Below are 22,572 nucleotides of genomic sequence, written 5' to 3' on the forward strand. Positions count from 1 at the left end.
ACCTAACAGAACTAATACTCAGTGTAACAAAATCCTTGTCAGATCTAGTTTCCCTCTACTTCTTATTCTTCCCCCAAAGTGGAAAAAAAAAATATGTGCAATGACCTATTATCCAAATTCCAGAAGCTGTCCTGTGAGGATACCAGTCTGGTGGGCATACCAGACTGTGGCTCATACATAGCTCATACATTTTTTTCCTAACTCTCTTCCAAGTCTGCTATGAATTTGTTTTGATTGCTACAAAGAATCAGCATTTTTTTAAATAACAGTGCCCCTGAAATTGCCCTTGTCAGTATGGAAATCTCCTTTTATTTACTTATTGTGGATATTTGTTTATCCCTTCCACAGGCAAGCAGGCTGGTAGGATGTGTGTATATTTGTGTGTGTACACAAGTTTGCATCTGATTTTATCATTCTCCTATTTTTAAAATAGTAGTAACTTCCCTAGAAGACAAGCAAATTCCTACTTTAACCTGGGATAAAAGACAACCTAGATGGCACCACTCAAGCGAATTGCTTTTTCATGTAATTCTGCATTTTAAATAAAGCAGTGGTCTAAAGACCTTGTTGTAATGGAAGGTGTCCCCAGCTTATATAATAGCTCACGCAGACGGACAGTCCTTCAGAGGCTGCCACTGCAATTCAGACAGAATGAGTCCAGCCAAAATTACCATCCAGAATAATACGGTAACAGCCCCAGGATCTTGAATCCAAAGGAGCCCCACATACACTTTCATTTTTTCCCTGAGGATGCCCTCAACTGTAGAGCAAAATCAGGGCACCAAAGGGAAAGAACGAGGACTGACTTAGTCTTATTAACGTGGCACGCATGCGGCTGGCATTTGCAGAAACCTGCTATGAGCAACTCTAAACTCTACAAATAAGTGTCACTATGGAAACTAATCAAATGAGCAGAAGTATGAGAGAGACCGCCCCAGGAAAATGTCTGTGAGGGATAAATATTACTATAAACAAATTCTTGAGCTTAAAGGGCCTCGCTGAAAAGGTTGAAGAAGCTGGCCAGGTGTCTCAGGGCTCTGGAGCAAGTTAATGACTTTTTCTCACCAGGTCAGTGGCATCCGGGAGCATTGTGCGTCTGCAAAGGGAGAACAGAGCCTGCTTCATTCCCATGCACCCCGGAGCTCTTGGCTCAGAGGAAAACCTTGCTTATATCCTCCAGGAGGATGGCTTCTTGGCAGAGTGGTTTGTCCCTGACAGCTCATGAGGATCAGGATAAATAGCTGGGGAAAGTGGCAACTCAAATACAAATCAGAATTAAATGTTTTGAACGTGATAAGCCTGTCAGACTGGAAGCCAAAAATATGTTTTATTTCAAGTACAAAAGTTACAATACATTTGTTTTGCGGAATATCTCAGCCACCTTCAAACACCACCTTCATTATATCTTTTCTGCAATTAACATAACGAACTCTGTGTGCACACCTCACATTTAGTGATTTGTAAAATAATGCATAAGAAATAAATTGTAGTTATTCAAAAGCAAATAGGAAAATTCATATCTTCTATTGACCCAGGGTATATGTTTTTATATTCAAATACATCCCATGCCATATTGTACTTTGTTACAACATTGTGTGCATTATAAAGTGTAAGCCTTTTGAAGAAAAGAAACCATAGCTGGAGTTTGTGTGGAAGCCAGTAAATGCTCTTATCCAGACTCAGAAGTAAAACAGAAAGGTAAACATGTAGTCTCCTGACTTGGATCAAGCAGCACCTTCAGGCAGCTACGACCTGCTACTCCTCAGATCACAGCAGTGGTCTTTAAAGCAGAACATCCAGCAAATTTTGGAAGAGAACAGAAAGATAGTCAGTGGCCGAGTCTGATCAGAGTCAACATTAGTTCATTAAGACTAAAAAATGAGATAAAATATAATTATGTTGAACACTACCAACAGTCTCAATTTTGCCCTTTCAATAATAATTGGTAATACAAACGTGCTCCAAAGTCATCCACATTTACTATTTACTATTTATTTAAGATGGGTTTGGCTGGAAGTCACCCGCAGGAGACCTGTAACTGGTTCTGAATATTTGGTTCTTGTAATCACTGTGACAGGTCACAACATGCAGAAATAATCACCAGCAGCATTTTCTTGTCAATGATGGGCCAGCTCAGGGAAATTCACAGACTGCAGCTTTGGAAGGTTTATAAATTCTTCGGTTTCCAGTAAAATGATGTGGAGGGAATTATATGTGGATTTTTAAAAGAGATTTAATCAGTGAGATGATTAAAATGATAGACAGACTAATTGACAGACTTTTTTTTGTGAATTAAAAAAGATTAGCTCAGTGGGCATTGGTAGGTGGTAACTACTGATCATTATTTTTAGCTGCGGTTCTCCCAGTCTTTTCGTAAATAGGGTGTATGGCATAGAGAGCCCGTGCAAGCTTTCTTATGCCACTTTCTTTACTGTCAAAAGCAAATCGTCTCTTACTCACTACACTGTCAAAAGCAAATCGTCTCTTACTCACTACTTGTAGCAAGTATGAGTAATACAGGCATCCAGCTACTGGAGGAGAGAAACTGCAGCAGCATTAAAGTTAAAAGATCTGGTGCTTGTTCACACATCTATTTAACTATGATATTTATTCTCTTTTAAGTTAAACAGTTAGTTCTGTTTCATTTTGTTCCACCCAATATTTTCTGGATCTAGTTCCATCAAATGTGGAAGTAGAGGTATGGCAGAAAACTTTGCTTTAAAATGCTCTAATCCTGCCACTAGTCATAGAATCATAGAACCATTTAGGTTGGAAAAGACCTTTAAGATCATCAAGTCCAACCGTTAACCTAGGACTGCCAAATCCACTGCTAAACCATGTCCCTAAGCACCACATTTACATGTCTTTTAAATACCTCCAGGGATGGGGACTCAACCACTTCCCTGGGCAGCCTGTTCCAATGCTTGACAACTGTTACTTGGGACAGGAGACCAACAACCACCTCGCTACAACCACATTCTAGTTGTAGAATGTGATAAGGTCTCCCCTCAGCCTCCTTTTCTCCAGGCTAAACACCCCCAGTTTCCTCAGCCGCTGCTCATAAGACTTGTGCTCCAGACCCTTCACCAGCTTTGTTACCCTTCTTTGGATGTGCTCCAGCACCTCAATGTCTTTCTTGTAGTAAAGGGCACAAAACTGAACACAGTATTCGAGGTGCGGCCTCACCAGTGCAGAGTCAGCAGGACAATCACTTCCCTAGTCCTGCTGGCCACACTATTCCTGACATAAGCCAGGATGCTGTTGGCCATCTTGGCCAACTGTGCACACTGCTGGCTCATATTCAGCTGGCTGTCGACCAGCACCCCCAGGCCCTTTTCCACCAGGCAGCTTTCCAGCCACTCTTCCCCAGGCCTGTAGCGCTGCATGGGGTTGTTGTGACCTAAGTACAGAACCCAGCACTTGTTTCCACTAAGTGGGTCACCTTCTCATAGAAGGAGATCAGGTTTGTCAAGCAGGACCTGCCTTTCATAAACTCTTGCTGACTGGGCCTGATCACATGGTTGTCCTGCATGTGCCGCATCATGACACTCAAGATTATCTGCTCCATAGCCTTCTCCGGCACTGAGGTCAGACTGATAGGCCTGTAGTTCTCCAGATCCTCTTTCCACCCCTTTTTGTAGATTGGCATCACATTTGCTTCTAGTCAGCTGGAACCTCCCCGGTGAGCCAGGACTGCTGAAAAATGATGGAAAGTGTCTTGGTGAGCATATCTGCCAGCTGCCTCAGTACCCTTGGGTGGATCCCATCTGGCCCCATAGACTTGTGTGTCTCTAAGTGCCGTAGCAGGTCATGAATTATTTCCTCTTGGATTACGGGGGCTTCATTCTTCTCCCCGTCCCTGTCTTCCAGCTCAGGGGGCTGGGTACCCAGAGAACAACTGGTCTTACTATTAAAGACTGTGGCAAAGAAGGCGTTAAATCCCTAAGCCTTTTCCTCAGCCTTTGTCACTATGTTTCCCCCTGCATTCAATAAAGGAGGGAAAGCCAGTCAACGTAAGCTGCCAGAATTTTGATGTGAAGCTATTGTAGAGAGGTGTGGCTCGCTGCAGGTTGAAGAGTGGTGAGTGAATGTACAAGTCCTGGGCACTGCTGTGCACTGAAGGATGGAGAGTGATGGGGCTGCTCCAGCCATAGTTTTTCCTGTAACCCAGTCTCTTCTTCCCTGCCTTGGATGAACGTTGTGGGAAGGGAGTAGACATAAGCTGGCTCACACAGAGCATGAGGGGCGCAGGGCCTCTCTACAACATCATCCTTGCAATGAAATGGCTTCCTTTGATTCACAACAGTGAGTTGTGTGGTCAGTGCCATACAAAGTAGCCGCATTGCACAGGAGAACCCAACAAACTTATAGTGCCAAGACACATAATAAAAATTAGAGTTTTAATAATGAGAAAAAATGACTGTGTTAAGTTCTTCTGGATTTTAGCAGTTCCTTTGTCTTTTTTGTTAACACTGACAATAGAAGTATCAGTTCATTACAATGGCCCAGCCTCTTCCCAGCCCTGACTTCTTGGTGTTGAACATAACTGAAGAGTTTTCTGCACTTTATAAATGCACTGAGTGCATTTGCATATCCAGTAGTGTGCATATTATTTTTAAAGTGAAAAATTATATCGGTGGTAAATGTAGGTGGAAAGTAGAATAAAGTATCAACTGCTTGATGGAGACAGCATTTAAGAAGCAGGCTTGTGTAACAGAGCTTCTTTGTGATTTTTTTTTTAAGGCTCTTGCTCCCTTCACTTTCCATACAGCAGAAGAACAATTAATTTAGGTAATTCATGGGGAGGGGAAGTGTAAAAGGAAAAAAAGTTTTGTAGATTGTCACACAAATAAGGTATGTCGCAGACCAGAAGGTGCATCTGAGAACCTGAACTCTGTTCTTAGGAAAAGAGAGAAAACTTTCCTTTTGCGAGCTTGAGACGTGCGGGGTCCCTCCAAAAAGAGATGCTGGCTTCTGCTGAAGAGTGGCACCATCTGGTGGATGCAGCAAGTAGGACCTGCCCGTGGCAAGCTACCTCTGCTCCCCCACTGGGGAGCCGCTAACCTTTCTTCAGCGGATTGCCTTTGTACAGAAGTCTCCCAGTATCACCATAAGCAGGGCCTTCTGCTGGTGAAAATATTCCTATATTGTTACACGAATAAGGAAAAATGATGTTAAAGGATTCCTCTGGCACCTTTCTGCATCATTCATTTATACAGATGCTACGATATATGTTTTACATCAGTTTGCAAGACTGAGAGTTACATAGTTTAAAGTGTATTAAAAATACAGGTTTATGTTGTTAACCTATTTAATTAGAGGGTCATGTTTCTATAACTGTCTCTCATTGGCATCTCTCTGCTGAATTACAGGATACTAAATTGAAGGTAGATTAGTATTATTAGAGATATTATAGTATGTGTTACCAAAACAGGCCAACAAGGAGAAGGGGGGAAAGTCTAAAGTAGAATAATTCTACTATTTGAAACTCTTTTTTGTTAATGTTCAGGTTTTTTGCCTCTTTTTTTTTTTTTTCTTTTAATAGTCACAAGATTTTCTCCTCAATCATTGTCTCAGAAAACTTTAGACCTAAAAAGCTGAGATTCTCACAAGTCATCTGACTCCAGGAATTTTGTGTTTCTGAAAAATACCAGCTATCTTTACACGTCATAATAATGCTTCTAATCACATGTAAAACTATTGAAGTCAAGAGAAAAAACCTCAAGAGTTGTGGAGAAGATCTGGCTATATGCATACAATACAAAGGAGGGAATTACAGATTCTCACTGTCTGAAAGAGCAATATTACCAGACAGGTTCTTTTTTTCTTTTTTTTTTTTCTATCTACACAGTCTGTGCTAGAGGCAACAAAGATTTCCAGACAATTCATCTATACCTAAACTTGTATTCTCTTTAGGCTTTGAGCCAAGTGTTTGAAGATTTTAGATGAACGACCTTATGAGCTAAGATATCAATGCTGTTGCCATTTCACTCATGCAGTCACATGTCTTTCACTTAGCTCTTTCCTCATATTGATGTGGAAATCAATCCCAGGCCTAAATGAAAAGTATATGCTTCCTTGATGGTTTTATGCTTTGAATATATTTCATTAAAGCTATTAAAAAGATAGCTTATGCAGGATACCTTACACTGAACTGTCTAGAGACAATTTTAGAAGAGACTTTTAGGACTCAGTGTTAGGAAAGTTTTTACACGGTCTTTTAGCTTGTGTGCTAAGCCTGTCCTGTGCACATGTTTTTGCCTCATGTGAGATAACAGCTTCTAGTTAACACTGAAACACAATGGTTCATTAAACACATTTGCCATATTGTTCTCAGTCAACCCCCGAAGTTAATATAAGGACATCACTTACGTACCACAGTAAAGCACAGTTCAGTACTGAAAGTGAAATCCAGATCAGTCTGATGAAAGACAACTAAGGATGAAATAAAGAAGGAAAATTTTCCAAAGGTCACTGTAGAATAAACAAATTAAACCAGCACTTCACTGTCCTCCCACAGAACTGAAGAGAGGTGGGAGTCACCACCCTCCTTCCCGAAGTTTCAGAGCCATGCACTGAGACAGCTGGACATGTTTTCCAGGCCTTGCAAGATTCGGTTTTGCATGCTTTTATCTAAAATGAAATATGTAGCAAGCCTGCTCCTTACAGCCTTGCCTCTCCCTCTGGCCGCTCTGTCCTATGGTGGCTGTCCCTTGCTGCGGGGATGGCTGGCTCTCCAGGGCCCAGGCTGCCCCAAAGTTTGTTCCTTACCCATCTTTTCCAAATACTAGGCTCAACCACCTTCTGGCCAGCCACAAGACCGAGCTGAACACCTGACTCTCAGGCTTCCTTTCTGGAGCAGTAGAGAAGACAGTTAACGCTGGGACTGGTGCCCCAACTGTACCTTGCAGGATCCCGCCCGTCCAATGGTTTGAATCACTCCAAATGATGTACTGGATTCAATCGTGACCGTGGTTTCCCCTTACAAGTATTTGATTATGTCCATTATGCTGTGTCACATGTTAGTAGTTACTACCTTTTATTGTATCCCCATCATACATTTCTCAACTGGTTAATTACTTTATCCAGACACTAAGTGTATAATCAAATTCCAGTCATTAGCATCGCGCATTCAGTTCATGCCTAAGCCCTGTTACTATGGGGGCTACATTTGGATGTTTCCCAAGCCTCATGCACTCACTATATATCCTGTCCATGACTGATATCTCAGACCATGAGTAACTCGTGCAGAGCTGTCTACTTCTACCACCCATTTAAGAATGCATGCAAGGAAAGAAACACTAAAAATCCAAATGTCTGCCGTTATGACATAGATAAAAGTATTTAGACACAGAATTTCTGGACATTTCTCATTGCTTTCACCTGAAGTGTAGTCGCTTTTGTAATGTAGTATCTTCCAAGGAGAGTAAGCCAGAGGAAAGTACAGGGAAATACGAAGGGTCTGACTTGACTACCTTCTTCACCTTGCAAATGCTCCTGGAGAAGGCTGTAGGTAGGTAGTCACAGAAGTCCCCCAGTCACTGAGGTCATGGAATCGTGGGGTAATTCAGGCTGGAAGAGACCTTGGGAGGTCTCTAGTCCAACCCTCTGCTCAAAGCAGGGACAACCCCAACAGACCAGGTTGCTCAGGGATTTGTCCAGCTGAGCCTGGGGAAGCTGCTCCAATGCTTGGTTATCCTCACAAGGAAAATATTTTCTTTATATCCAGTCTACACAAGGTAGGTCTGCATGGGCAGACAAAAAGCTACACACAGTATCTTCCTCAAATACAAGCCACTGAGCCAGAAGCCATTTAGACAGGACAGGGATATATTCAAACAATCACCTGCTCAGTCTTGCTACAACTCTTGCATCCTTGTACACTAAGACAGTTACAGAAACCTGGCACTGGATCAGGCTTGTGTCCACCTACCAGTGGAGACATGTCCAGACCCACACAGCAGAGCCACTGGCTCGGGCGCCTGACAGCCCACCCCACTGCTGCAATTGCCAGCAAGTGCTGCGGGGCTTTCTTCCCTCTAGGACGGCAGGGCCGCTAGCAGGATGAATGAAATCAAAGCAGTCAAAAGCAACAGGCAGGAACTCTTGATTAAAATTTTGTATTTTATTTTATTTTGAGTTTGTGTGGCTTAGTCATTTTGTTTACGAATTCTGACTTTCACTGTTTTGTGAAACACTGATTTGCAAGAGATTATAGCTTTCGTACTACAATTGGTATTTCTCTAATTCAGAAGGAGGATAAACTAAACCTTTTATATATTTGCTGAGGAAATTGCCTGCTCATTCCTTTAAATACTTATAGCAAAGGTACTCAATTCCCAGCATTGCTGCTTTTGATCTCTCGGGTGCTTTTTTTTGTCTAAAACAGGAATGATCAAGGGTACAGGAAACTCCTCATGAAGTCAGGGCAAAAATTTCAAAAAAAAAAATTTCTTTGGAAGTATCTTAAAAAGAAAATGAAAAGGAGGGATCATAAAAAGATGTAGGTTATGGTGAGTAGCATTGAGATGGGATTTCTGGTCTATCCGTCATATATAACAAACAGTAAAGGAACATTTGATTAAATTTAGGATGGGATACTGCAAAGCAGTAAAATACATTCCTATTAAGCTATTTGTATAATTAAACTGCGTAACTTGCTGCCACAGGTGATTAATAAAGGAAGATTGTTATGAAATTCTGAAAGGACTGGATATTTATAGGGATTTGGAAAACCTCCTGAGTTATTAGGAGTGGAAGACACAGGACCCAAAGTGACCATCAGTCCAAGCCTGTGCTATTACAGGAGCCCATAAATCCTTCCCTTAAATGTATCAAGCTTCATTTCAGCAATAGCTGTCCCCATTGCTTCTGGAATGTTGTTCCAAAAACTGATTATTCTAACCATTAAACACATTGGCATAATTTCTAGCCTAAACACATGTCCACTTGTTCTTACACCAGCAATCTCCTTCAGCTTAGCTATCTCTCCTTCTTTGCTAGTGTTTGTTTCCCAGCCATATCTATAAAGACGACCATACCCTCTTCCAGGGCATCCATCCACGCTGCGGATGGTAGTGCTGAGCAGATACACCACCCTCTCAGAGGTAACCTAATCACAGCTGTGCAGCTGTGCAGCCAGGCTAGCAAGCCTGCCTCTCTCACTGAGGCACCAAGCGAGTGCTGATGTGGTCATCCTTCTTCTCAGACTGGATCTCACTTGTTCTTTGCTGGCCTGGACATCTCTGCTTGCAGTCCCAGGCTGGTATAGACACACCCTTACAGCGAGTCTCAAAGCCAAACACAGGCACTTACTGTACAATTTGGATGGAAGTCAGGTACTTCCTAAACATCTATCCAAAAACTCTGCTGACCTGAGGTAAGCAATAAGGTACCTGAGACACCACAGGCACACAAAGAAGCTCTTTCCAAGAGTGGTGGAACTCCATAGCTGCACTAGTTTGTGTGGCCAGAGCACAGCTGGCTTAGCTTGCCTGGCTGCCTCTGCAGATCTCTGCACCTCTTTCCCTCCCACAAGCTCACTTGGACTCAGGCACAGAAGACAGGATTCATTTCACCTGACTTACCACTTGCAGTAAAGCAGTCGTAACAACCACCTCAGATGTACATATCCACCTGTGGTCAGATTAGTGCCACCCAAGACACACGTATAGAGAATTTCTTCATTTTCTCCCCATGTTTGGAGATTCATAACACACCACAGCACTGAGTTCTGGTCAAAAATACTGCTGCCCACACATTTATTGTTATCTCAGCGTAGCAGCACTGGTTCAGTAAATGAAAACCAGGTTGCAAGCCCTTCACTGCCAAAGGGGTTTAAACACACACCTTCCCCCTAGCAGAAGAGCAGCCTGATCAGGAAAGGGTACACCCAGGAACAGGAGACAAGAAAAAAGGATGTGCACCTGCTCTTGGCCTCCATCGTTGGCTAATGCTGGGCTACTTTGCATCTCAGAATGGGACATGGGTATGGACATGCATAGGGAGACTACCCAGGATTGCTCAGTAGCCCAATGTTCGGAAATCCACCCAAGAGGGGGTGAATGTGGTTTCTGGTTCTGGGAAACACGTGCATTTTCGATTCAGATTCAGATTTCTTGCATGAGAAAATTGACTTCCTGCTTAGCAAGTGCTCTAACAACTGGGCTATAGAATAAATATTCCTTTTTACTGTCCCTGAGAACCTCTGGTGTGTACTTGTGGCTGTGTTTAACTTACAGTGGTGGAAAAGTAAGCAAATGCAGTGTGAGCACCTACGGAGGTGGATAGTAAGAACTGGAAATAGCATTGTATGAATCAACACTTGCACTTGAACTGATGTCCTCTGGTCAGCTTATCTCAGAAAAGACACAAGAGCTGCAAAATGGCTTTAGAGATAGATGGCAAAGGAGCAGAAGCACAGAAAAATCTTCAAGAGACTGGGACTGTTTAATTGAGAGAGGGAACAGGAGAGAAATGAAAAATGTACAAGAGGAAACAAGCATAATTCTTTTAGTACAAGAGCAAGGAGACAGCCAGTGACAGCAACAAACAGAGAACTGATGAAAGAAAACACTTCTTTACTCAGAAAAATATGTATTACTAGTTTGCGGAATTCATTCACAAGAGCAAGTAAAGTGCTCAGGAGAACTGAAAAAAAAGTGCTTAGGACTACTGCATGTATTCAATAGAAATAATTCACAAATTAGAAGGAAAAAACTTTATTTAAAAAAATGAGGCTAAAAACCTTTGTTCTTCAGGGAATGAGACTGATTAGGTTCTACAGGGAACTGAAAGGTAATTGTGCAGCCTCTAATTCTTTCTCTGAAGCTGGCCTTGACGTATGACATTAAATTGGGCCAGATGAACCTTTAATGTGGCTGCCACCAGCAGCAACTAAATATTTGCAACTTATTTACCTTGGGAAAAGGAAATGGAAGCAGAGAAGAGGAAAGTAAGCAAAAGCAGACAGAATACAAGAAAAGCAATAAATGATAAAGTGTAAAGAAAAGAACAATAATAAAACCACAAAAAAAAAACAACAATAAAATTAATTTCAATGTTATACTGATCAATGTGTCATTGAATGACTAAAATGAGAGTCATGAGGATGCATGTGGCAGGTTCAAATTTTCATACTACAATTTGCTGCTTCACAGACATATAGGAGGAATGGTCAGGTTTGGAAAATACCATGACATGTTCAAGCATACTTAAAATCATTTGTAGACAATGTATGTGCAGAAAAAAACAGTGCCACCTTTCCCCATGGCTCAGCTAGTCCCTTGTTCTAGGCTTGTAGCAATTCACAACAATGTGACAAAATAATGTAGCTTTTCTGTATGGGAAAATCCCACCATTAAGCAGGAAAATTAAAGGAAACACCTTCCCCAGTCGTGTTTATAAGTGGATAAACTGAGATTTTAAGAAAGGAATCTGGATTCTGAACACTCACAGGGCAGAAAAGCATCTCACCATAAATACAAATGAAAGAACCAGGTGTCAAGATATAATAAACAAAGGGGAGGACAGAGTGAGCCATCTGCTTCATCAAAGAAAAATTTCATACCCTGTAAGACTACAAAACATAAACACTGGGTGATAAGAGAAAAGTTTTGGATTTTCAAGGTCTAGAAGGTAGAAACTGCACCAGTAGTGGTGGGGTTTGTGCCAGCGAGATAACAAGAAGATCATTCTAGCCAGAGCTGCTGGCTCTTCCCAACTCATGACCTTCAGATAGGGTTTGTTACACTGGGAACAAGAGTCAATCCATAACTGAGTAATCCATGGCGTCCGCAATCCCAGCAGACCTTCCCCAGCTGCACGGGGAGTGAGTAACCCTGCCAGAGCTCGTGGGAACGCTCCCTGGAGTGAGGTCTGCTCGTGCAATTTGGGCTAGAAAAGCCAAGGGGAATGGGAAAAGCAGTCCTGGAAACATCTAACAGCAGAGTCGTAAAAGAGGAGAGGAGTCATGCTGAGGGGAGAGGCCGACTGCTCGCAGATGGGCTGCGTCCGGCCCCATCAGTGCAAGGAGGCTGCGTGGTGAGGCATGGTACCAGCACGGACAAGGTTAAGCTGGTGGCTGGTGGAGGAGACCAGAATAAGAAGAGAGGACAGACAGCATGTGTATGTGAGGCTATACAGGTGAAGACGGTCATAATTTAAGGAGGCACTTCACTTCAGAACAGAATTTGGAAAGGCCGGGAAATCTGTATAACGACTTAACAATCTTTAGACTTCTTTGTCTCTCATTAATTTATCACCTCTCACTGTCTCGGCCAGGTCGTACCTACAGTTAGGATGTCTGGTCTCCAGCTAGTTGAGCATGGTCAGCTACACGTCTGGAAACTGCCCAATATATTTGGGGTATTACTGTGCTATAAATAGTATGAAATCCCAGAGGTAAGTATGGAAAATACCACTAACTGCACTAAAGGGAGAGGATGTCAGGTGTATTAGATTAATTCACTATAACTATACAAAGGATTAGAAAGAAGTTGGTCAGTGCAGTTCCTCGACAAGTGATTGAATGCAGGGCCAGACAAAGCTAACAGTGCTTATATTTAACTTAGTAATGCTTACTTACTAATGTGACACCGTGTGCACCACAGGTGACCCCAAGCAATTTAATCAGAACTTAAGCTCTCTTTTAAGGATAAAAAGGAAAATCCAGCCCTCATAATGGTGAAAATAGCTCCCTGAATGTGAACTACTGTACTTATATGAACGACCTGCTTAATTCTACTGTCAGCTAGCAATAAAAAAATGCAAAGAAATAAACTAACCCTGAGCCTCTTGCTTGTGTCCATAATTTTCCCTGACAAATTTCCATGCTCTTTGTCATTGCATGGTTGCCAGCTGGGCAGACACATGACATTATACTGCGAGGGTGTTCTATTTGCTGGGGATGTCAAAAGAAAGAGGCAGTTCAAACATGCCGTAAGGACAAGATCATGAACTCTCTTAATAGTCTTCTATCAAACAGAGACCATATAAACACTGGATAAAAAGTTACTACATAGTGATTAGCTGAAAGATGTTTTTCACAGCTTCCCATTAAGAACGGTGAACAGCATCTTAAGTATTTTCTTCAACTGTGCACCAAAGAGGGTAACAATTTGTCTAGGTGTGAGTAGGATTTCTGGGAGCTAAACAGCACCCAAAAAAAGCAAGGAGAATTTAAAAGTAAATGAATCTACCTAAACACAGTGCCATTTGAATTGCTTTGTATTTCCAAGACTGCCACATGAAGATGTAATATGCGGCAAAGGACTTGTATGAGATTTGTGTGCCTCCAGGCTGCAACTGGACATGGGGGCAGATTTCCTGCTGCATCTAAAATAAAACCAGTGCCTACATTTAAGTAACTGAATCTTGTCCTCAGTATAGATTATATGTGTGATTAGATGTGGATAATTCAGTCCTGCCCATCTCTGAGTGCTTTAATTCTGGAACATCCTTTTGGAGCAGAAGGTACTTGTTCTCCCAAGGGGGAGCTCACCCTTGTTTCTGTAAAGGTATTACGGTATTGATCACTTTTCTGTGCGTGTGCAATCTAACAGCATAAAGCTGTTATAGTCGAGGATCTTTCAAAGTAATATAAAAATTCTGTGTTTTTCCATCCAGTGTATACTTCTTTACATTTACCAACACTGAAGTTAATTCACCATCTTTTTGCTTGTTTCTCTAGCTGGTTTAAATCTCAATCAATTTCCTAACGGTTTTCTTCCATAGTGGCTAACCTACATAGGTAGCTTCGTCTTCAAATTCTTCTTTCTCCCTTTGTCTCTTTCTTTCCAGATTACAAAAAAATACATGAAACAGCAGAGGGTTTTGCATGGCACCTCAAAGCATTCTGCTGTTAATTTTACCATGCTGGGACTCGTTTTTTCATTGCACTCCTTGGTTGTTTTCAACTGGCCAATATTAACTGTTGGATGTGTTATGAAATACAGGAAATCCTGATGTAAAAAAGTTTGCCAGAGTAACCTAATCATGCCATGGTACGGATTCTGAACATTTATCTTTTCATTTCAGCCACTGCTGGACTTAGTGAGCTCTTATTGGTGCCGTCCAATCCCACGGACAAGATTCAGAAAAGGGGGTAAGGAGCAGAGCTGGCTTTGTCTGCACCCAGCTCTTTCCTTGCTCCCCGGGGCCCAGGGCAGCAGGACCTGCTGGTTCCCCAACAGCACCAGGACTGCTACCAGTTTCCCCCTGGATTGTCATTCCTTGCAACCACTTTGACAATGGTGGACAGAGCTACCACATTGCTCCCAGCCCAACCCTCACCGTGACTTGGCTTCCTTCTTGAAAAAGGACAGCGTGATCAGAGCAAATTTGCTTCTGCCCTCCCTTACCTTTCAGCCAAAATGCAGCTATGCTCCACTCTGTGTGACTTTCCTCGAACCCTGGGATTATGGGCAGGAGTTAAAAGTTTCTTTTAGTAGTTGTCCTTTTGTTCCCGAGTTCATTGTTTCCCAGCATGGCTCACCAGGAGGTGCCTGCAGGGACAGCGGGGAGCTTACTGCTGAGGTTGAAATGTCTTCAATGCCATTTCCATTCAATCACCACAGTTTACCAACCCAATACCAAAACTTCATGTGCATATTTATTGTTGCCAAAAGCCCTGTCTGGCAACTATTTGTTGTATTTGTTTTTTATTCACTAGCAATTGGAAATTTGGCAGCGATCTCACCGTGACTGATTCCAAGGGGCTATTTAAATACAGGAAAATACTAAGGAAAATTACAGCCTAGATTTTCTCTTCTAAAATAGCCACTTAAGACAGACTCATGAAAATTTTCTACAGTCAGAAAACTTGAGGTAAATAATTTAGTTTCAAAAAGCATATGAATCATAAAGTTAAAAATAATGCCAACTGAAACATTAGGTGCTTGTATTTTTTGGTTTCTATTATTCCAATATGTACATCAAGTTAATTAATTCTGCAAGGGGTAAAACTTTCAGTCATTATCTTAGTATGACTATAAAGTTGCAATGAGTTTTTAAATGACAACAACTGAATTTTAAGATATGAGTATATTACTTTGTGACACTTGAGCTTGTTGTGTACCCCTGAATATGGACTGTGCTGTTCTCCAGGCATGATGTGAGTACAAGTGGGGGGGGGCAGGAAGTTTGTTTCATTTCAATCTCATTTAAATGACTTTGCTACATAACCTTACAGAAGGCCTTTAGAATTTTTCTCTTCTGCAAACTTAAAGCTGAACATTTCATTTATAGTCTTGTATTACATCAAGAACTGGAACACATGTAGAATCCTGCTGGTAAAAAACCAATGCCTGGTTGTTTAATGTTTCACGGGGAGTGGGGGACAGAGTTAACCCTTCTGCGCTTTCAGACTACCAAGGAAAATGTATGCAGTTTCACTGAATATTCAAACATTCTAAATGTCTGATTCAAAACAATGAACAGAAGACAAACATGATAAGAGAGTAAAATAACATTAGAAAACATGAAAAAAAACCTGGCTAGTCCATAAAGAGGTATTACTCACTGAGCAATGTGGTGTTGGACTGGCAGTAGGAAATTTCTTAGGATGGCAATAAATTTAGCTATTATATCAGCAATTTTAAAGAGTAGATAGTATAATTGTGTAAATAAAAAATTTGATCTTGGTATGCACACATATGTTTACTTCAGTCTTAAAAATCATTGATGGGAGAAAGCTCCTGTAAGCAGTGAGTTACAACACCACAAATGAGCCTTTCATGTGTAAATTTAGGAGTTGCTGGATTATAAATTTGATGGTGTTATGAAGATTTTCCTGTCTAAAATAATACAGTCACACTGTTGCTACAGACTGTTGGCCAAATCCTGCTGACTCCAGCCCCTGCCACATCCACTGAACTCGGAGGTTTCAAATCAAAGGACAAATTTTAGCCCAGGACCTTTTAATCGCCCACTCTGACAGCGTGACATGCGGGAGTTTGTGGTTGCTGTTTTGTCTGTCCTGCTTTACTCTGCTTTATGGGTTCAGAAGCCAAGTTGATATTACAAAAGGACTGTAAGTCCCCTCTTAAAGTCTGATTGAAGTTATTGGAATGAGGAATTTATTCTGACTGGCGAGACGTAATTGGGTATATTCCAGTAGTTTGCATTCAGATGCAAGGAAAAGAGGAGATTAAGTAGATTAACCTCAGTCATCTGGGAGATGACATTTCTTGCTGTGTTTGAAGTATTTTGTGAAGGAAAGATGGCACTGATTTTGAAGTTTATATTAATCAAATCTCTTTGATTTTGTTTGATGCAGCAGCTGCAGTGACACACCCTCACTCTTTGAAAGACTTGAGCTGCAAGGGCCAGGACTGAGAGGAGACCAGCTATAGCTCAGAACTGTCACCTTCAGCCTCCCGAGTGAAAGAAAGCACTTGTCTAATTTCTCCTCTTATCTTCTTAAATTTGCGTTAGAATTGGAAACGGAGGTGGGTGATTATACCCTGATACAAAGCTCTGGCTGGGAGGTGGGTTCCTGCACCAAAGCAAACTTGAAAATTAACAGAAGGAGGTTACCTGGCAAAAGTATTCTCTTTTTTTTTTTCCTAAATAATTATGGCAAGAAGTTGTAGATGCAATGTCCTACTAGCAAGCTCTTCCTGACCTGAATTTGCAACCCTAAAATTTTACTAGTAAAGCAACTACAGTGACACAAATTCATTCTGTGATTTCAGTTCATCATATTGAAGTGATATTGGGCAGAAACCCTACAAATATTTTACGCATGTTTCATCTGCTTCAGTCCTACAGATGCTTTTGTCTTTGTTTCATTTTGTGTTTGTGAGTAGTCCTGAGGTGAAGGGAGAGCTCTGAGGGTCTGAATTAAAGAGCATCGACTTCTGTCTGGACATCACCAAAGGTGAACCATGACAACGGAGCGAATCTGAAACATCTTAACACTACATCAAAGGCAAAGATTTGTCTTTAATCAGGTACATAAATGGGTTTTGTTTGTATGAAAAGCCCTTTTCAACAGCTGGATTCACTGGAAACCAATTCCACTTACCGTGTTATGAGGTACAAGCTGATCTGACCACCAAAGCCTTACCTAGAGAGGCTTTTCTTGGCAGGAGGCTGAAGACACCTCTCGCTCCCACAGCCCCGGTCTCACCTGCTGGGAAGGGTTCAGAGCACTGCAGGTTTCACCTCATCGCACCCAAAGGAGCTGCTGGTGCACATCAGCTACCGTCCGTCCCTAAACGAGCGACCAGAGACCATTTCCAGATGGGGCCCTCCACGAGCGTGGTCCCGCATGGCTCATCCTGGCTGGACTCATGCTTCAGGCTGCTGTTTGCATCTGGGGGAAAAGAAATGTTCCAAAGTGACAAAGCAGGTAGCACACTTTCCCAGCCACACTGAAAAAAGGAGCGGTGGCTCTCCATGTTCATTACAACTCATGTGTTCATTTCTGTTTATTACCAGAGGACCAAGGGTGTGAACTGAGCGAACTTTGGAAAGCAGCCAGCCCTGGAGAGATGACTCCGAGTGGATTTTGTGTTTTCATTTTATTTTCTTAAAGAAAATCAAGGCCCAGAAAAGGATAAGTTTTGACCTGTTGTTATTTGTTTTGGCAGTGACTAAAAGGGATAAGACAACTACCTGCTGCCAGACTTTGACTACATTTCATTGCTAAAAATCAGATTGCGAGTGACTTGAATTGATAGGCAAGTACTTAATGAAACTATTCAGATCAGTAACTTTTCCAGTGAGAGCAAGCCAAGGAGGGTAACCAACCATTTATTGAAGCTGAACCATTATTGAATCAACACTTAGCTATCAAAATATATTTAAACACAGTTTTAACTGCTCTATTCCCAAACAGTTACTTAGTATCTTAAAGGTGCTGGGTTTTTTTGTTTCTCTTCTGATCAGCCATCACCCTTAGGAAATATTTTATTTCCACTTATTTCACTCTTCAGCTACAAGTCAATCACGATATGCAGTACAAGATATCAAATATTAACTGAAAGAAGCAATATTACTGTAAATGGCTAGAAGGCATTACTACAAATATCAAGTTTTATTTAACTAGTATATGACAGTTAAATCTTGGGAGAAATACTGCAACTTTGAGACTCAAATTCAGCATTCATAAAGCTGTTCTCTGGCTGAAACAGTTTCTCAGGAGAGATTCTGGCTACAGACATAGGCACTGGATCTACTTTTTAAGTAAGGAGAAACAAATTATCACTGATTATTTTGTTTCAAAAACACGTTGAGGCATAGGTACTATATTTGAGCAACGATTAATACTCATTATCTCAGAATACACCTCAATCTTTTTTGTATGGTGTTACCAGAAGTCATTTTGACATAGGTATTATTTAACACCATTTTCAACAAGAATGAGATTGTCTAAAGCAGACAGGTCACAGGTAAACACTGCCCAAATTTCTGTGAAGTCTGCTTGGGAATTCACAGTCGCAGTTTGATCCCAGCTCAATCTTCAGTTTTAACATGACTGCAGCAGTTTTCCAGCTACCTATAAAGAGAAATTATTTTTCCTGAAGCGCGGGAAATGCAGTCCTTAAATAAGCACTGGCTCCTTTACCTCTTCTAACTGAAACACTGCCAAAACCTTACTTCTCTCTACTCCTGCCATTTATATGATTCCTCTCCCTGGCAAATAAGGAAGCAGCAAAGGATTAAAAAACATCTTCAGCACCATGAAAGAGCAGGCAGCACTACTCCTCATAAAAACCCAGTCCAGAGGATGATACAGCATCTTTTTGACAAGCGACAAAGCTTTGATAGTTGTACTTATCCAGGCTGTTTCTACTTCATGCTCTGACATTTCAGCATATCTGGGGAAAAACATGTACTTGCAGTGTCTCCAATATCATGTGTGGACCCTGAGCAGCACCTGGGAGCCCAATTCCCTCCCCACAGCTCTGCCAGATGCAGCACAGTACAAGCAGCATTCAGAGCCCACTTCTAGGGTAAAGGACAAGCAGGAAATATTGAAGAAAATAGCAGTAGGGACACAGGTCCACTAAAATGTGACAGCTTTACTATCTTTCTGACAGTTAAGCTTTTAGACTAAGCTCAAAAGAGAGGGCAAAAAAAAAAGAAGCAGCAGCAATAAGAGAAACTGCCACAGGAACAACCAGTACAAGACCAGAGTGGCCTGAGTAAACACAGATCATAAAAAAAACCAATCAGGCTAAGGGTTAGATCTAGCCTCTCCAAAAACAAGGTGATACACTGAGTGCATCCACTTTCCATACTTACCATAACACAGCTTTATATTAGCAATTAAATAGTAAGAAGCCCAGCTCTGCCCTGCAGCTGAGCTCCTCCAGCTCTGAGCTGCTGCTCAAGAAATGCCCTCTGCCTGCAGGTGCAATGAGGACCCCCCTGGCTGGACACCCCCACACCTGAGAGAGGTTCAGCCCTAACTGGCTGTTTACCTATTAACTGTTAGTGTTTCTTCACTTCTGCAGGTTTTCTTAAAAACTTATAAGAACTTCTGTATTGAGATTGTTCTTTTTCTGCTGTACTATTATACTAGTTATATACAATGTCCATGTGATATTCATTTAAAATTAATTTGTCTTATCTGCTGTATTCTATCATTAATTCTCCTGGTAAAGTTGTCTCAAATCAGTTATTTGCAGCACTTTGGGTTTGTTTTTTTCCTGGAACTCATTCCTCAAACTTTTTTGATTAGCAGATCCTAATGGGGAGTAACAGTAGGAAGGAATGGAAAGAATAAAGGAGAATTACAGGATAAGCTGATCGTTCTGCCTGAACTGACGGTGGTCCTGGCACTTTCTATTACAAGACTCTGTGTTCACAGAGGAGGGTCTGCCTCCACCTGACTTGAAAACTTCAGGGAAAACAGTTCAGCCATATCCAAAGACAAAAGTGAAGAAGGAAGCTCGTCCACAAACCGCTTCAGGACAGTCTTTGTATTTCTGGGCAAGGAACTAGAAACTTGTGAAGGCAGTTTTTCTAAGTGTCCAGGCTTTGTCTCTTGCTATTCTGGGAAGGGGTAGAAGCAAGGAAACCACTCAAATTATGTTCCTCAAAATTATATTCCTTGGCTGAGAAAGACACGTGGGATGAGAAGCCCTGGAGAGGAGCTTTGGAAGGGACAGGCAGCCTGGCACTGAAATGGGGTTTCTGAGGAGTGAAATAGATGTGAGATAGGCTGAAGAAGACAAAGCCCATGTAAAAAGCTCCAAAGCGGAGTGGGGTGCCGTGGGCTGCCACTCTAGCAGCTCTGGAACCCCCCACCACAGCACAGCATCCCCAGGGCAAGGAAGGCGAGAGCCTGCTGCTGCAACCAGTTATTCCGTTACGTCCAGCAGCAGCGGTCTGGGCGGTAAAACTAAAGGTTTTGGCCCCAATGGTGACTTGCAAGAAGAGAGAATGGGTGCTGTGGTTAAGACAGTTGAGCATTGCCTTTCGATTCTAGCCCTGCTTCTGCCGCAGGCTTCTTTGAGGGCTCACCTAAAGCAAAGAGTTCACACACAGTCACTAACTGCAAGTTCCTCTTTTCTGGCAAGCCAAACCTGCGCCCCGGGGCTGGGGAACTCCCAGGGATCCCAAACTCTCCCACCCTCAGCCAAGGTCAGTCCAAATTGCCCTCTGAACATAAAAATTGATCTTTTCTCTGTATGCTCGGGATCGGGTCCCAGAATCTCAAAAAGGTCCCCTTAGCTTTTATAATAATGTTCATGAGCCACAGCTCTTCAACACTGAGATATAAATAATAATAATAATAATAATAATAATAATAATAATAATAATAATATCATACATTTGTGTGGGATAAAGACAAATCATTTTCATAAAGCATTGACCCTGTGATCATGTCTCAGCAAAGACCTGGGCACCTTTTTTTGTATTCAGATGACTTTGAATACACTAAGTTACATATGGCAAATAGTGAGTGATGAGGAATTAAAGTACAGATTAAGTCTTCATTCTCTGAGCAAAAACTCTTCTTTCTGCTGGAAAAAAGATTAGTGTTTTTAGATAAAAAAATGATGTCACATAATAGGGGCACTGAATCAATGTCCTCTGCAACTCTGCTACTTCTCCTTCTCACTTTAAATCTTTGCTGAAATAAAGAGTTCTGTTTTTCCAGGGTTATGCAGCATTAAATCCCAGAGCAATCGCACCTAAAACTGACAAACAGGTGTTACTAGTACACAGTTAATTTCAAAGAGGTTACCATTGGTTACATTAAATAAACACATGAATGTCAAATACTATGAACCAACATCAGACATATCTGGGATACTACAGATAATTGTAAAATAAAATTTATCTGTGTTCATAGACCTTTCCCTCTCCTCTCCTCTCCTCTCCTCTCCTCTCCTCTCCTCTCCTCTCCTTTCTTTCTGTTAGGAAATGTATCATTTCCATTTCCACACTCCACTGCTTAGAGTAGCACCCATAGAATACAGCAACACTCACTTAAATACTCAAGAATCACAGTCTTTATTCTCAAATCACTATGCCTTACATGCTGGGGCATACAGCTAAGATGAAGAAACCCTCTAAAATAGAAAAAAATCAGAACCCCGTCAGCAAACAACAAATTCGGACTTCTTCACAGACTAGTCCTTGGATTAGCACTGACTTGTTCTCAGTTGCTGGAAAAAACAGATGTGGTTCAAAGAAGTCTTTCAAAGTGGCGGAGGCGCTGGCACCCGGCCAGGCCAGCCTCCAGCCAGCATCAATCAGCCAAGGGGTCTCCAGCCCCATCCTCCCCATGCTCCCTGCTCCAAGCCGAGTGAGACCTGCTAGGCAGGATGCCCACAGAGACATGGCCATGTGCGGCCTCGCAGCATCCCTGCCCCGACCCAGCCGCCTCTCCCTCTCCCTGCTCCGGGCTGTTTCTGGCAGGGTGAAAGCTGTGTGCTGTGCGAGGGGGTGGCATCTGCAAAACAAGGTGGGGGTGGGCTGTCAGAAGGTGGTTTCACAGAATTTCAAAACTTTAAATCTTAACAGTATTCCTTACACCTGGTGGGTTTTGAATTGGGAGGGGGGAAGAGAGATTTATTGCATTAATATGTTCTAGTATAGGGCTGTCCTTGAAAATCAGAGAAAGGGTCACCTATGGACAGTGCACTGGGTTTAACCCCTGAGATCCAGCTTTTCATGCTAGCTTTGCTACAGGCACATGGTCTACCACTCGCACTAATGTTGGCCAGCGGTGAGTACTCCACAAGTCATGTGTTGGGGTCAAGCGAGACTGTCAGCGAGTACTATACAGTCTTATGTAAAGTATATATAAGTATATATGTAAACAAAGCATATCTGGCCCAGTCTTTGCACAAATCTCCCATCATCCTATCCTGTTTTAAGAAAGCTAATTCCTTCTAAGTGAAGTGGCTCTACCTCCCTGTTCAGAGGACTTGTGAGTTTTAATTAAAACATATATGAAACTGAGGGAGAGGGGTTTTCTCCGTACCATACTCCTACAAAGTATTCAATACATACTCTTCTCATTTAAAAAAACACTTTGAATGGGGATCTTGAATGAAATTCTGCTTAATTAAAGTCACTGCAATTTTTCCCCTTTGATTTCAGTAAAAT

This window comes from Charadrius vociferus, unplaced genomic scaffold (assembly GCF_000708025.1).
Source record: "Charadrius vociferus isolate BGI_N301 unplaced genomic scaffold, ASM70802v2 scaffold126, whole genome shotgun sequence".
NCBI lineage: Eukaryota > Metazoa > Chordata > Aves > Charadriiformes > Charadriidae > Charadrius > Charadrius vociferus.